This window comes from Malania oleifera, chromosome 13 (genome assembly GCF_029873635.1).
Source record: "Malania oleifera isolate guangnan ecotype guangnan chromosome 13, ASM2987363v1, whole genome shotgun sequence".
Taxonomy (NCBI): domain Eukaryota; kingdom Viridiplantae; phylum Streptophyta; class Magnoliopsida; order Santalales; family Ximeniaceae; genus Malania; species Malania oleifera.
In genome coordinates this window covers 62,076,436-62,089,780 of record NC_080429.1, presented here as the reverse complement: position 1 = coordinate 62,089,780, position 13,345 = coordinate 62,076,436, and the positions used below count along the sequence as shown (strand labels likewise).

Here is a 13,345-nt window from a genome sequence, read left to right as displayed (position 1 = left end):
AAAACTGTCAGAATCTTCTTTACCTCGTGCACCTAGTTCTCAGCAACTGTAGGGTCAGTCACTCCAGAAAAGGATGGTGGATTCATTTTCATAAATTTCTCTATGGTACATCCCTGAGCTGGAGATGGACCTTCCTATTCTCTAGAGCTCTACGCTATCTCAGCCATAACTTGCTGAGCCACACTACGTAGCACAGCATCTGAATCTCCACCTCCCGTGCCAAGAGGACTCGCTCCATCATCACTACTGGCATGAGCACTACTGCCTCCTCGGTCCATCTTGCAAATATATAGAACACCATTTCAGTATCCTATTTCCCATACAGACCCAACTTACTCCATTTAACTAAAACTTCAAATCCTCTATTAACCATCCCTCCTGATCCTAACCCCAAAATCCAATCTTGCAACCTAAAAGCACGTTCGTTGATAGTTTACTATGGTTTTCCTGAAATCGTCACCCCAGGAAAAACACAAAAACCACCTCAAAATCCTGTATCCAGATCACAGAACAAAACCTCAAATTCTTTTTCCTATATTCTGGTATTGTTTCTTGCTGCACTCTAGAGTTTGTAGAACCTAGCAACCTAGGCTCTGATACCACAACGTAATGACCTAATAATTTATTTATTTATTTATTTAAATATAAATTTCTCTAATACCTCTGCTATGGAAACTTAGGTCTTAGGGGCGCTGGGGTATTACTGCGTACAATATCATACCTATGTAGCGGAAACATAAATGACGCAACCACATATACCATACAATACCAGAACTCAGTATTTCCATCACATAGTCATAAAATACATCTCTCCCCAGTAAAATCTATCTAAAAAATACAAAACTCTACACCATCTTACCTTGTAACTAGGGTAACCAAGAAATATCTATCCGTGAGCCTGATCTGCTCGCCTAACTGGCTCACCCGAAAAATGTTGAAATAATAGGGTGAGTTGACACTCAGTAAGTGGAATATGCTATTACTAGTGTGTGGTGACTAAGTTACATATACTTTAAATAACATCTGAGCTGTAATAAAGGATAAATTTGTAAAGCATATCTTACATTTTTTGCAGTTTAAAACATAACTGTATCATCTGAGTTTTCTACTTTTCATACTACTAATATCATACTATAATTATCAAATCTTGTAAAATTGTATAAATATACATAACTATGTTCTATCCTTGGAATTCTGTATGTCATGATTTGATCCCTCATGACAGGGTTGTGCGGCCCGTAGACGGGACTTAACCTGGTCGGCCCTCTAGGTAAGTCACTATACTCTACTCTACCTCAGCTTGACCAAACTGCATCCACTCCTAGGCTTGGGACTGGCTGCTACCTCGTCAAACTGGCCCCCTCAACCTAGTGAACAGGGGAGCTGCATCCTCTCCGAGCAATTTTTGACGGTACCCACGCACTATCTGAGATATATGGTGGCATTCTATCTGTATTAGCAACGATACCGTGTTCTGTATTCTGTATTTGTATCTGTTTGTAATATTTTCATAGGGATCTGATACTATATATATACATATATACTCTTTTACTATTTTCATCTTGTTTCCAAAATAATGATAACACTATAATTCTGTAATATCTGAATATTTGTAGCATCTTGATGCTATATTGTATAATCTGTCTATATAATCTGTTTGTATACTCTGTTTGTATACTCTGAGTGTTATGGCATTTAGGAAAACATAGCTTTCTACATACACTATACATACTGATCTGAATAAACATTTGTATACTGTTATATATATTTGTTTGTGTAATCATCTAAATAAAAACTGTATATGTATACATATTCTGTCTGTATAAAATCTTTAAATATCTAACTATATCTGCATAACTTGATATACTGAAAAACTGCATAAAGCTCCATATCATATAATATCTACTCAGGCCACACATACTTTAAAAATTCATACTCTGTATAGTAACTGGTATACATGCATATATATAAAATATCTGATAACATAAGTAAATCTCCTAGCATAGCATATTTTCCTTACCTAGTTTCTAAAAAGCCCCTACTGTACTCTGGCCCTACACCCGCAAGGTTCTCCACTCAACATCGTGAAAACGACATCCCCGAGAACAAAGCAATAGTATTTTCTTGCATACAACATTTCTTATAACTGCAGGGAAAGCATATTCTAAATAAAACACCTTACCCTGAATTTGGGAAGAATTTCAAACCAACTCCACCAACAATCAGCTCCTATAGACTTGTAGAGAACTTCGTTAGGAGTGTCGTGGTGGCATTAGATCTTCAATCCGGTGAGAAATAGATCCGGAATCGAAGAGAGAAGGAGAGAGGTACATTTTAGAGAGAGAGATAGTAATTGCGCTAAGAATTTTATAAAAAATATGAGTTTTCACTATTTATAAAGTCGGATTCGTCGACGAGACATGTCACCTTGTCGACGAGTCCTGTAGAAAGTCCATCGACGAACCTGCACTCTCGTTGATGAATTTCAGACTTCCAAAAACCCTCTCTCGGTATCTTCTCATCGACGAAACGGTTCTTTGTCAACGAGATCTTGAAGAACCCTCATCGATGAAACCCCTATGTTCATTGACAATGCCTAGAAAAATTTCTTGGGTTATTACACTACTAAAGTAGATTTATCACCAATATGCGACACATTGATATCATTCGTTTCCATTGCAATCCTCCTTTGCAAGTTACTTAACATTTCAATTAACCCTTCCGAACATGTATCACCACCTACTATATTTTCCCCCTCATATTCATCATCATCATCGCTTTGAACTACGTAATCTTCACCGTGGAATACCTATATTTTGTACCTTTTTTCCATTCCAAAGTCTAAGAAATGTGTATAAACCAAATCAATGTGTTTGAATGTTATGTTTTGACATTTTTTGTAAGGACACCTTATTCTACTGGCTTTGTCTACATGAAGATGCGCGAGCTCTATGAAATCATGTACCCCTTTCACGTATTCTTGCAAAAAACCTACCCTAAGCCTTCATCCAACTCTTATCCATGTTCATTAATTACCCTATAACATGTTCAAGTGAAATGGTGTTGATTACATTTTCAGAATGTTTATGACACATGCATCATGAATCCTAAAATCAACCACCTTCCGTCTAAAAGGGTACAAATCCTATCCCATTTAGGAATGTTGCATTTACATTGCAATTAATCGCTTAAATTCCTTCATCGTAGTCATTATAAATTTCAGCAGCATCTCCCCATGGCTCTCCAAGTACACGAGATGGGGGAAGTGACCATGTTGTTAATTTTTCATCACTAACAAATTGTCATATCACCCCACTATGCACCCAGAGAACACAAGTAGAGACGCGCTTGAAATATATAATGACAATGAACAAAGCATGAACGATGACAACAATGTAAATACAACTTCCTAAACTGTCCGCATTGGACAATTCAATAATGGTTGAAATACAAACATCACTAATCGTAAATGAAACAAATAATTAACATGTTCAATTGATTATTAGTCTACATAGTATGACTAATAATCAATTGGATTTTAACAATTGATTTGTTTCACATACATGATGAGGCATGAATGTATAGTAACCATTATTGAATGGGTTTAAGCTTCAAAGAACACATGAAATGATAGTAATTAATTTGGCATTTTACTTCATATAGCATTTAGTTTTTGGCCTTTCACTGGTCTTTTACACATTGTTGTTATGGATATTTTCTAGTTATGCACAATCTCAAACGTTTGCTTTTCCCACTAGACCAAGAAAACACACTATAGGCATGTATAAAATTTAATAATTTAGTATGTGTCGATTTTGTTTGCATATGGAGCTCATGATAAGTACGATTTCTTTATATTGTGCATAGTTTCAATTGAAAAATTCAACTTGATTTGTTTGTAAGGTTAAGTTTTGCTAGTGCATAATATGGTTTGGGAAGCGAGCTCTCACCAAAATGGGATGTGTACAGTTTTGGGACTAGGTTGTTCAACAAATTCACTATAGGATCGCATGGATATTAAAAATGTAATCCATGAATTGCACTTGGTCATGGAAGTTCTTCTAAATATTTCTAGGTTGGTTTAAGAAGAATCTTACCAAGGTAAATCGTTGAATGGCTTAGTTTGATTCACACAAATTCAGATTACACCTTTGAAATTCCTTAATCAAGCTTTACAGTTGTAATGAAGTTTTTGTATACTTGGGATGGTCCAAGAAAATACGGAAATCACCACGAACTTTGAAGAATGCCTTGATGATTTTCTCCACAAGTTAAGAACTCTTCTGGAGTCCTTTGTGCACACTTTCATATATATATATATATATATATATATATTGGTTGTGGGGAGTAACTTGGTGGTGGCTGTGTGGATGATGGATGGAGGACGTGAATGATGGAAATGAATGGTATCGCTGGATAGATATTGGTCTCACACCAACTGATCTCTGGGGAGAACGAATGTAGTCTCTCGCCACTCAATCACAAGGATCGAAATAAGCTTAGACAAGCTCACAAAGACAAAGTCTTTAACTAAAATTAAATATTATATAACTCTTACTACTATTACAACAATTACAATGAAGAAATATATAGACTTTGCATGGGGAAGGGGACAAACATAGCATCAGCTAACTTAAGATGGCATGGGGGACAAAATAAATAAAGATTACAACTCTCAACAAAACTCACATCTTTCAAACATAATAAAGACACCTATTTTCTAAACACAATAATAGCTAAACACAACTTACTAAACACGACTTACAAGACATTGCACATGTAAGCAAGCAGTTTTGCAAAGCTACATATTAAATGTAACAAAGTCAATAGCCAAAGGGAGAGGCTCAGTCGTGTGGGGCCCACAAGATAGTGTGGGGGCCCACAAGGGGTCTTGATCTAGGTTTTGCTTCGGCATCTCAATTCGGGACTTTTTCAATCTGGAAACGTCTTCTAGATACTCCATGAATTCTTGTGAAGCAACAAACAAAAGAGGCATCCGGAGGTCTTCCATGTGTTAGCATGTTGGCGAAGGAAATGTGGACTTCCAGAGGGCATCCACGTGTCAGAATATCTACAAAATATATGAACAACGCATGCTGATCCCCATCATCTCTCCCAGGCCCAAAAGAATTCTTCTCTGAAGAATTAAAGGCGAAGTGCTAGGTGATGAGTCCCTAAAATAATTGATTTTAGACCCTTATTTACCTTTATTTATCCTCATTTTATTATGTATTTACCCATAGTTATCATTTTTCAGAGCTATCCAAGGTTTGTTTGTCTTTTTAGGAAAAACAGGTTAAAATCATGGAGTTAGGCATTACAAGAAGTTAAGGAGGATTTTGAGGATTCAAAGCTCGAATTCAGGCGTTTAGCCAAGCTCTAGAAGCTTCCAATCATAAATACACAAGAAGATGACGCTCGACCATGTGGCATGACCAGCAAACCACAGGGGTGACTTAGTCTTCCACTACAAACCCCAAGGTTCAGACTAAGATTAGAATGTTGCAAGGTTCAACCAAGTGTGCGACCACGTCGAGATATTGTGACAGAACTGAAATTCAGAAATATCGAGTCTCAACAAAGTATTCGACCAAGAGACCTTTAGGGGCGACCATGTTTGTCGACACCCCAATTATAACCAGGCTACCCTGAGGAGACCCGGTGTAATAAAAGTTGACTTCGAATCTCAGAAATTGGAGGACCCTATTTGAGTCCCGGTATTTTAAATTGAGTTCCAATGTTTTTAACTTAGTCCTGGTGTCTTAAATTGAGTTCCGGTGTTTTAAATTGAGTCTCGATATTTTTAACCGAGTCCTGGTATCTTAAATTGAGTCCCGGTGTTTCAAATCAAGTCCCGATGTTTTTTACCGAGTCCTAGTGTCTTTAATTGAGTCATTTAATTTTAAATTGAGTCCTTGATTTTTTAATCAAGTATGAATTTTAAACTGAGTCTGTCAAATTTTTGAATGGAGTTTTTAAGTTGAGTTTGTGAGTTCCTGAATGGAGTATTTTAATTTTAAAATTAAGTGTTTTTATTTAAGTCATTTTTTTTTTTTTTTTTTTCGAGTCTGGGTCCGCCATTTCCGGGAATCGAGATTTATCTTTAAAACCTGTGACTTTCCTAGGGAAGACAAAATTGGCCCACAAAAAGGAATACAAAAGAAATTCAAAAAAAATGAAGAGAAAAAGGAACAAGATGTACAAACACATGTTGCAGTTCATTAGAAATACAGGTACATCAAAATACAGCAAAAGAAAATCACAAAAAAATTCAATAAACAAAAAAAACCTCCACGCCCTACTTGCAAACTAGCCTCTCGTGTTCACCTACGCACAAAAGGCATCAGATTAGAAAAATCAAAAATAAAATCACGTGAGCATAAAACAAAGTTGTTGAGGAGGAAATATTCCCTAACAGTCTGTTAAAGGGAAATCCGTTAGAGGGAGCCTCGCTGGAGAAAATGGGCGCCAAGGCATCACCCGAACTATTCACTTTCGGGAGTTGCTGCGTAGAGCAAAGAGGGGGGGGGGGGGGGGGGGGGTGGGGTGTTCACTATTCACTTTTCATTTTTTTTACTATTCATTGTCGCCATCACCAGCCATCATCCATTACTCTCCAGTTTCTCTCACAATTTCTCCACGGTGCTACCATCCCAACCGAGTCTCACTGTTCCTCCCACTCTCACACTCCCTCTGACCACCATCCCTGTCGTCTCTCTCTCGCAAACATTTCTTCAGCTGTTCCTTCGTCCAAAAACCACCTCACGCAAGCTCCGATGAGGTCTTAGCACTAGTAAACCAAACCAGGTATACACAACCAATCCACCGAAGCAGTTTCGTCATTTTCTCTGCCATCAAATCCGTAAGTTTCCAGTAGACCAACACAAAGCCGCCGGCGACCGGAGGTCAGAGATATGAAGATTTTGTCCGATGAGAATTCAACTGCTACAAGAAAATGCAACAGTCATGATGCTAGTCACCGTCGTCATGCTCTACACAAAAATCCATGACTGGGAGCAATTCTGTTGCAGATTTTCGAAGCTATCGGCGTTGCCCGGGGCGAGGTAGGTATCCAGTTTTGTTCGTGTGTATATTTTGGTAGATTTTATTTGATATCTGTGATCGGATGTGGTGATCATCGTGCCTGATGTTGGAGATTGCGTGAATGGTTTCAGTTGGCTTTTGAAAGCTTTCGTAGCTGGAGCAGGGAGTAGATAAGATGTGCGTGAATTTATACTCCTGTGTTTGGTTAATCGAGCCTGTGCAGCATCAATCGTTTGTTTCAGTTCATTATTGTTTTGATTTGTCTATTGGAGTCTATGATCTTTAGCAAGTGTCTGGTTTAAGTTATAAAAATGGAGCAGAACTGACAACGTGCTTCAGTTGAGTAATTAGGCAACAATCTCCAATCCTCCACCCTCACTCTCTGCTCACCTATGCACCAACCAAGCACCCCTCACTCCCCCTTTCAACTTCTCAAGGCCTGAGCTCCATCATGTGCAGCCACTATAGCCATTTTTTGACTACCCAAGATCCTAGATCTAAGACATCGCCTCACCCAGTACACAGACAACCACTAGGAGCACTCTCGGCCATTGTGGGGAGTCTCCATTATCCCCTACACACACATGCTCGCTGATCTCTATCTCTCCTTCACGGCGTTGACAACCTCCTCTCTCATGACTCCCATCTCCGGCCATCGCACTCTACAAAGCCATCCTCCGCCCTCTGTTCTCTATTGATAGCTCTCTCCCTTTCTTACTTCCATTCACGTTTTTCTCTGCCTCCCAGCTGCCTCTCCACCTCCTAACTCCCGCAGCCAATATGAACCCACAACACACACTCCTTAACCCACTAAAGCACACACCACATACCAACTCACGCATGCAACAATGCACACAAACACACTTTTTCACACACACATACACACACACACACACAGTTTCACACACTCAAACACACACTTTTACACACCCTAAACCACACACTACAGCATGCACACAAACACACTTTTACACACACACACACACACACACACAGTTTCATGCACTCAAACACACACTTTTACACACCCTAAACCACACACTATAGCATGTACACAAACACACTTTTACACACCCTAAACAACACACACAGGAAACTCACACTAATACGCACTGTTACACACACTAAAACACACACTGATACATGCAGTAGTTTGCACTCACTCACACACACTAAAACACACACTGATAGACGCACTAATTTACAATCACTTTCACACCCTTCACTCTTAGTTTACACACTGTTATGCACATTATTACATACACTAAAACACACCCTTCATTCATAGTTTACACACACTGATACATGTACTAAAATACACATACACACACTGCTTCACGCACTAACCAACACACCTACTGCCACACACACATGCACACACACTAATACACACGCCACTAACACACACTAAAACACACCCACTCACACCGTACCCACACACACACTAACTCACACACCACTCACAGCCACACACGCCACTAAAGCACACTAATTTAAAATTACCTACACACACCACTAACACTCATACCTACACACACACTAACACACTCACCTACACACACACACACACACACTATTATACACAATAAAACACACACAACTAACACACACACACCTGCACACACACTGACACACCCATTTACACACACACTCTATTACACAAATAAAAAACACACACCACTCACTCACGCCCATGCACGCATACACACGCCCATGCACGCACCAAATTCTAAGCATGTATGCAACACACCCATGCATACATTTTTCACACATTCCATGCACACACTAAAACACGAGCTAACTTGCGCGCCCCATAGGCACCACATGTTGACATGGCCCTGACTAGGCCTAAAATTGGTCGACCCTTCTTGAACTGGTTCTTTCTCGATCTGGTTGGGTCTTTTGAACCGATATGAAACCGGTTTAGCCTTCCATTTTATTTCCTATTTTTTTTTTCAATTTTCGCGGATTTTGCCTTAATTCCCTTTTTGTTATTTAATTACTTCAGGAAAAATATTAAAAAATCACAAAAAAAATCAGAAATTTTCGAAAATGTCTTTGCACTTGAAAAAATCACAAAAATCTAGAAAAGTCTTAGAAAAACCATAGAAAATATTTTTGAGGCCTATGTTGTCCCGAAGTAGTCCGAAAACCTCCCGGAATATTATTTTCATACTTAAAAAAATCTTACAGATTTCAAAACCCTGGGAGAGTATTTTTATAAACTATTTTCTTGATTTTCTTATCCCAATGATTGCAAAGGGAGGCATTGAGCTCTTCGGAGTATGGTATGCCCCGGTTAAGAGGGAATAACTATATGGTATCTCTTTTGTGCATTTTCTTTACACTTTTGATAGAGAGTATTTTATTTTGGAATAATATTTGATTAATTAGGTACCGTTTATAAGAACGGGCGCGTAGGGGGTGCTAATACCTTCTCCTCACGTAACCGTATCCCCGAGCCCGACTCTGGTACCGCAGACCAATTCTACCCCTAGTAGGGTAGTAATCAAGTGTTCTAACAACACTCCAAAAGGTTAGTGGAGACTCCATCACACCATGTTTACCACAAAAAATATTTTTTTTTCAAAATTCACATCCATTTTTCCCAATTCGCAACCGCACCCATTGCCATTGTTTTGGCAGGTCCGAGATGTCATGACAATGTTGAGATACTGAGATTTCCTGAAGATTGAGATACAACAAGTCTCGACCATAAGCTCAACCATCAAAACCCTGAGATGCGGTGAAGTTGAAGCTATTGAACATTCGAATCCCCGACTTCCCGTGAGATCTGACTAAGGCGCGCACAAGAATGATAGAGGAGCAACTTGGTCGACAGCGACGATCTTCTACGCGAGATTTGCTGCAAATTTTCCTAACTTGTCAAACAACCCTTGTAAACCATAGAGCCTATAAGTATTTGTTACAAACACAAGCTCTGGGTTCCTCTTTGGCCTCTCTTAGGTTAGTGACAGACCTAGGAAGTCATTGAGAGCCAAGCTAGAATAGGAGTAGAGTAGTTTCGGTTCGTGTATGGAGTGTTTGATAGCTTGTGACAACCAACAGCGTTCATACAACAACGGTGTATATTAGGATCTCCTCTTGTACTTTTGGTGTTACTGATAGACGTTTGGAATGATAAAGGGATGATTTTTTTACTCATGCTTTCATTTACTGTTTTCAATTTACTGTTTTCAATTTACTGCTTTCCATTTACTTGTTGTGTGTTTGATGAAAGATTGCAGATAAGGATAATCACTGCTACATATTAGTTAGAGAAAAATAGTCGGCTAAGGAACAGCGAAGGTGTTCATTATCGTTGAGACAGGGTATACTCTGATTCTTGACCGTACTTTGGATGGTTGGTGCACCCTTGCTACCCTGTGCCCTTGATTGCCCCTCTTCTGCTTTGGTCTGCTCGGATTAGTACTTCTATGGAAGTCTGGATGAGCATAGTTTGAAGCATAGTGTCTAGCATCTAATTCAAATCATAGTATCACTTTGTAAGAGTAGGGTAACTTCAAATTTTACTTGATTTATAGTAGTTTAGATTTATTTGCTTTCAGTTACATGCTTTCTAGTAGTTGTTAGACAATCACCATTGCAAAATACCATCTTTCACTTTTTTTCATAACAAGGCTTATAGTAAACTAAATTGGAAGTGGTTTAATAACTTTGTTTCAAGTCTCAGTGGATTGATACCCAACCTATCCACTTTCTATTGAACTTGGGATAGTTAGGTTTTATAAATATTATATTTGGTAGTTAAGGACCCCAACCTTGGCAAGCCTACCAAATTTTGGTGCCATTGTTAGGGACTTGGCTACGGTTATAAGCCAACTTCCACTTTAGAATATTATTGCCTTGTTATTTTGATTTTCTATCCTTTTGTGTTCACTTTCTTTTTTAATTTCTATTTTCTTTATTTTGTTTTCTATTTTTGAAGTTTGAATCTATGTGCTTACATGTGTTTATGTTTGATTTGCATTCTATGGAACCCGAGATAATTCCTATAGATCTTGAGATTGAAAAATCATGTAGGTCCCTTAGGAAACCTATCTCTAATCCAGAGAAGGCTGAGTCGTTTGAACTGAAAGCAATAGTGGGAGATAATCCCCCGGTTCCCGCTGAACAAATCACGGAACCCCATGCTCACCACCTACCTGTTGTAAGAGAGCAACATCTTCGGCCCCTTAGGGACTACTTTGTACCTAATGTATACACCTCACCATCCTGCATTCGGTTCCTAGATATTCAGGAAGCATAATTTGAGATTAAGACTTCGATCATCTCGATGCTACCCAATTTTCATGGGAACTCTACTGAAAATCCTTATCAACATCTAGATGAGTTCTTGAAAATTTGTTCCACCATACGCATTCCTAATTTTAGCGATGATGCTCTCCATCTTAGGCTTTTCCCGTTCTCTCTGGAGGATAAGGCCAAATATTGGCTGGCGTCCTTAGAACCGAACTTGGTAGCCAATCGAGCCACCATGCAATATGAATTTCTTAAAAAGTATTTCCCAATCGGGAAGACTAACCAGCTTCAGAGAGCCATCACAAGTTTCTCATAGATGGATGGGGAACTCTTTTTCAAGACTAGGGAGCGCTTTAGGGACCTACTTCGAAAATGCCCACATCACCAGGTCCCCAAGTAGCAATTAGTTCAAACTTTCCATGAAGGGTTGGCTTGGAGAGATGGGTCCATGGTTGATGCGTCATGCAGAGGTAGTTTCCTCAATAAGCACAAGAACGAGGTATGGATTCTCTTTGAAAATCTACTTGAAAACTCTCAGCAGCATGTGGCTGCCACCTGTAGACTACCAAATCCATCAACTTCTAAACCTAAGGGAGTTTACGAGTTAGCCATGAGCCAACACTTAGCTCCTACCCTGCATGCCATATCCAAAAAATTAGACCACTGCTTGTCCCTAGGACCACAAACAACGACATATGCAGAGGTATGTGCAATCTGCTCCAATCCTTCCTATATATGTTACAATTGCCCTCACGCTCATTCCCAGCCTGATCTCGTGCATGAAGAAGTAAAGGCCACCCAAAATTGGTATGATAAGCTAGCTAATGACCCCTACCTGAATACCTACAACCTCGGGTGGAAACAACATCCTAACTTCTTATGGAGGCCACAAGCTTCGGGTTTTCAATCTCAAAGATCTCCACAAGCTCCAAATGCTCGACCTCCACGACCATATCAAAATTTCCAATGTCACCCAGACTTTACCCCTAAATCGTCATTATTGCAATAGCAGCCTCCACCTCAACCTAAATATGATTCATTTCAGGAGACGGTGCTAACAATCCTCAAGAAAATTGAAGCTGACTGTCAAGTGGATCGATAACTCCTTCACCCCCATTCCCAATCTATCGCAAAGCTAGAAACCGCCATGGGGCAGCTAGCTGCTACTCTAAGTAGGAGAGATGAAGGTAAGCTACCAAGTCAGCCTATAATAAATCCAAAGGGGCAATATGGGGTTGGAGTGTGAACCAGACACTGGTCCGACAGCTTATCCTGAGCAGGCGCTGGTTGTAAGTTGTAGAGTGACAGATAATGAAACCAAGAAGCAATTGAGCAAAAAGAGAAGGAAGAAGAGGAGAAAGTGGCACCAATTAATGATCTTTATCTCCTACCTTCCTTCAGTCTAAAACATGACAACCCCACTTCCTCACCCATGGTTGGAGGGACCAAGCCACATTATGCCCCTCATAGGGCCTTTCATGTCTCTCTAGCCCCATACCCTTTAGATATTCCTATGCCTTGCTCATCCAATGTGGAGACCACCACAGAGTCCATTTTTGACACATTTTGGTGATTTCAAGCCAACCAACCCCTCCTGGATGCAATGAATAAAATGCTTAGATATGCACAAATCATCAATGAACTATATATATTGCAAAAAAAATCAAGGGCAGTAATGAATGGACAAGCACGGTTGACTGAGCATTGGAGTTCCATGACACAAAGTCACCTCCCTCCTAAACTAAGAGACCCTGGCTCCCCCACTATCTCTTGTGTAATTGGTGATTACGCCATTGAAGGGGCTCTTTTAGATCTAAGAGCAAGTTTGAACATCCTCCCATACTTAGCCTATTAGCAACTTAACATTGGAAAGCTACAATCGACTTAGGTCACATTGAGTTTAGTTGATCGATCCCTTAAGAAACCTAGGGGTGTAGTAGAGGATGTCAGAGTCACAGTTGGAGAATTCCATTATCCGATTGACTTCAATATTCTAGATATGGAACCCTCCACAAACCCAATCCCTGTCCTTTTGGGA

At 39.5% G+C, this 13,345-nt stretch overlaps 1 non-coding gene across 1 annotated transcript; it reads right to left on the bottom strand.

Moving 5' to 3' along the window:
- Positions 1–11,591: 11,591 nt before the first annotated feature.
- On the bottom strand, positions 11,592–11,697 carry LOC131147034 (small nucleolar RNA R71). The gene has a single exon (XR_009134565.1). It is a non-coding gene; the product is annotated as a small nucleolar RNA R71 (small nucleolar RNA).
- Between the last annotated feature and the right edge of the window lie 1,648 nt (positions 11,698–13,345).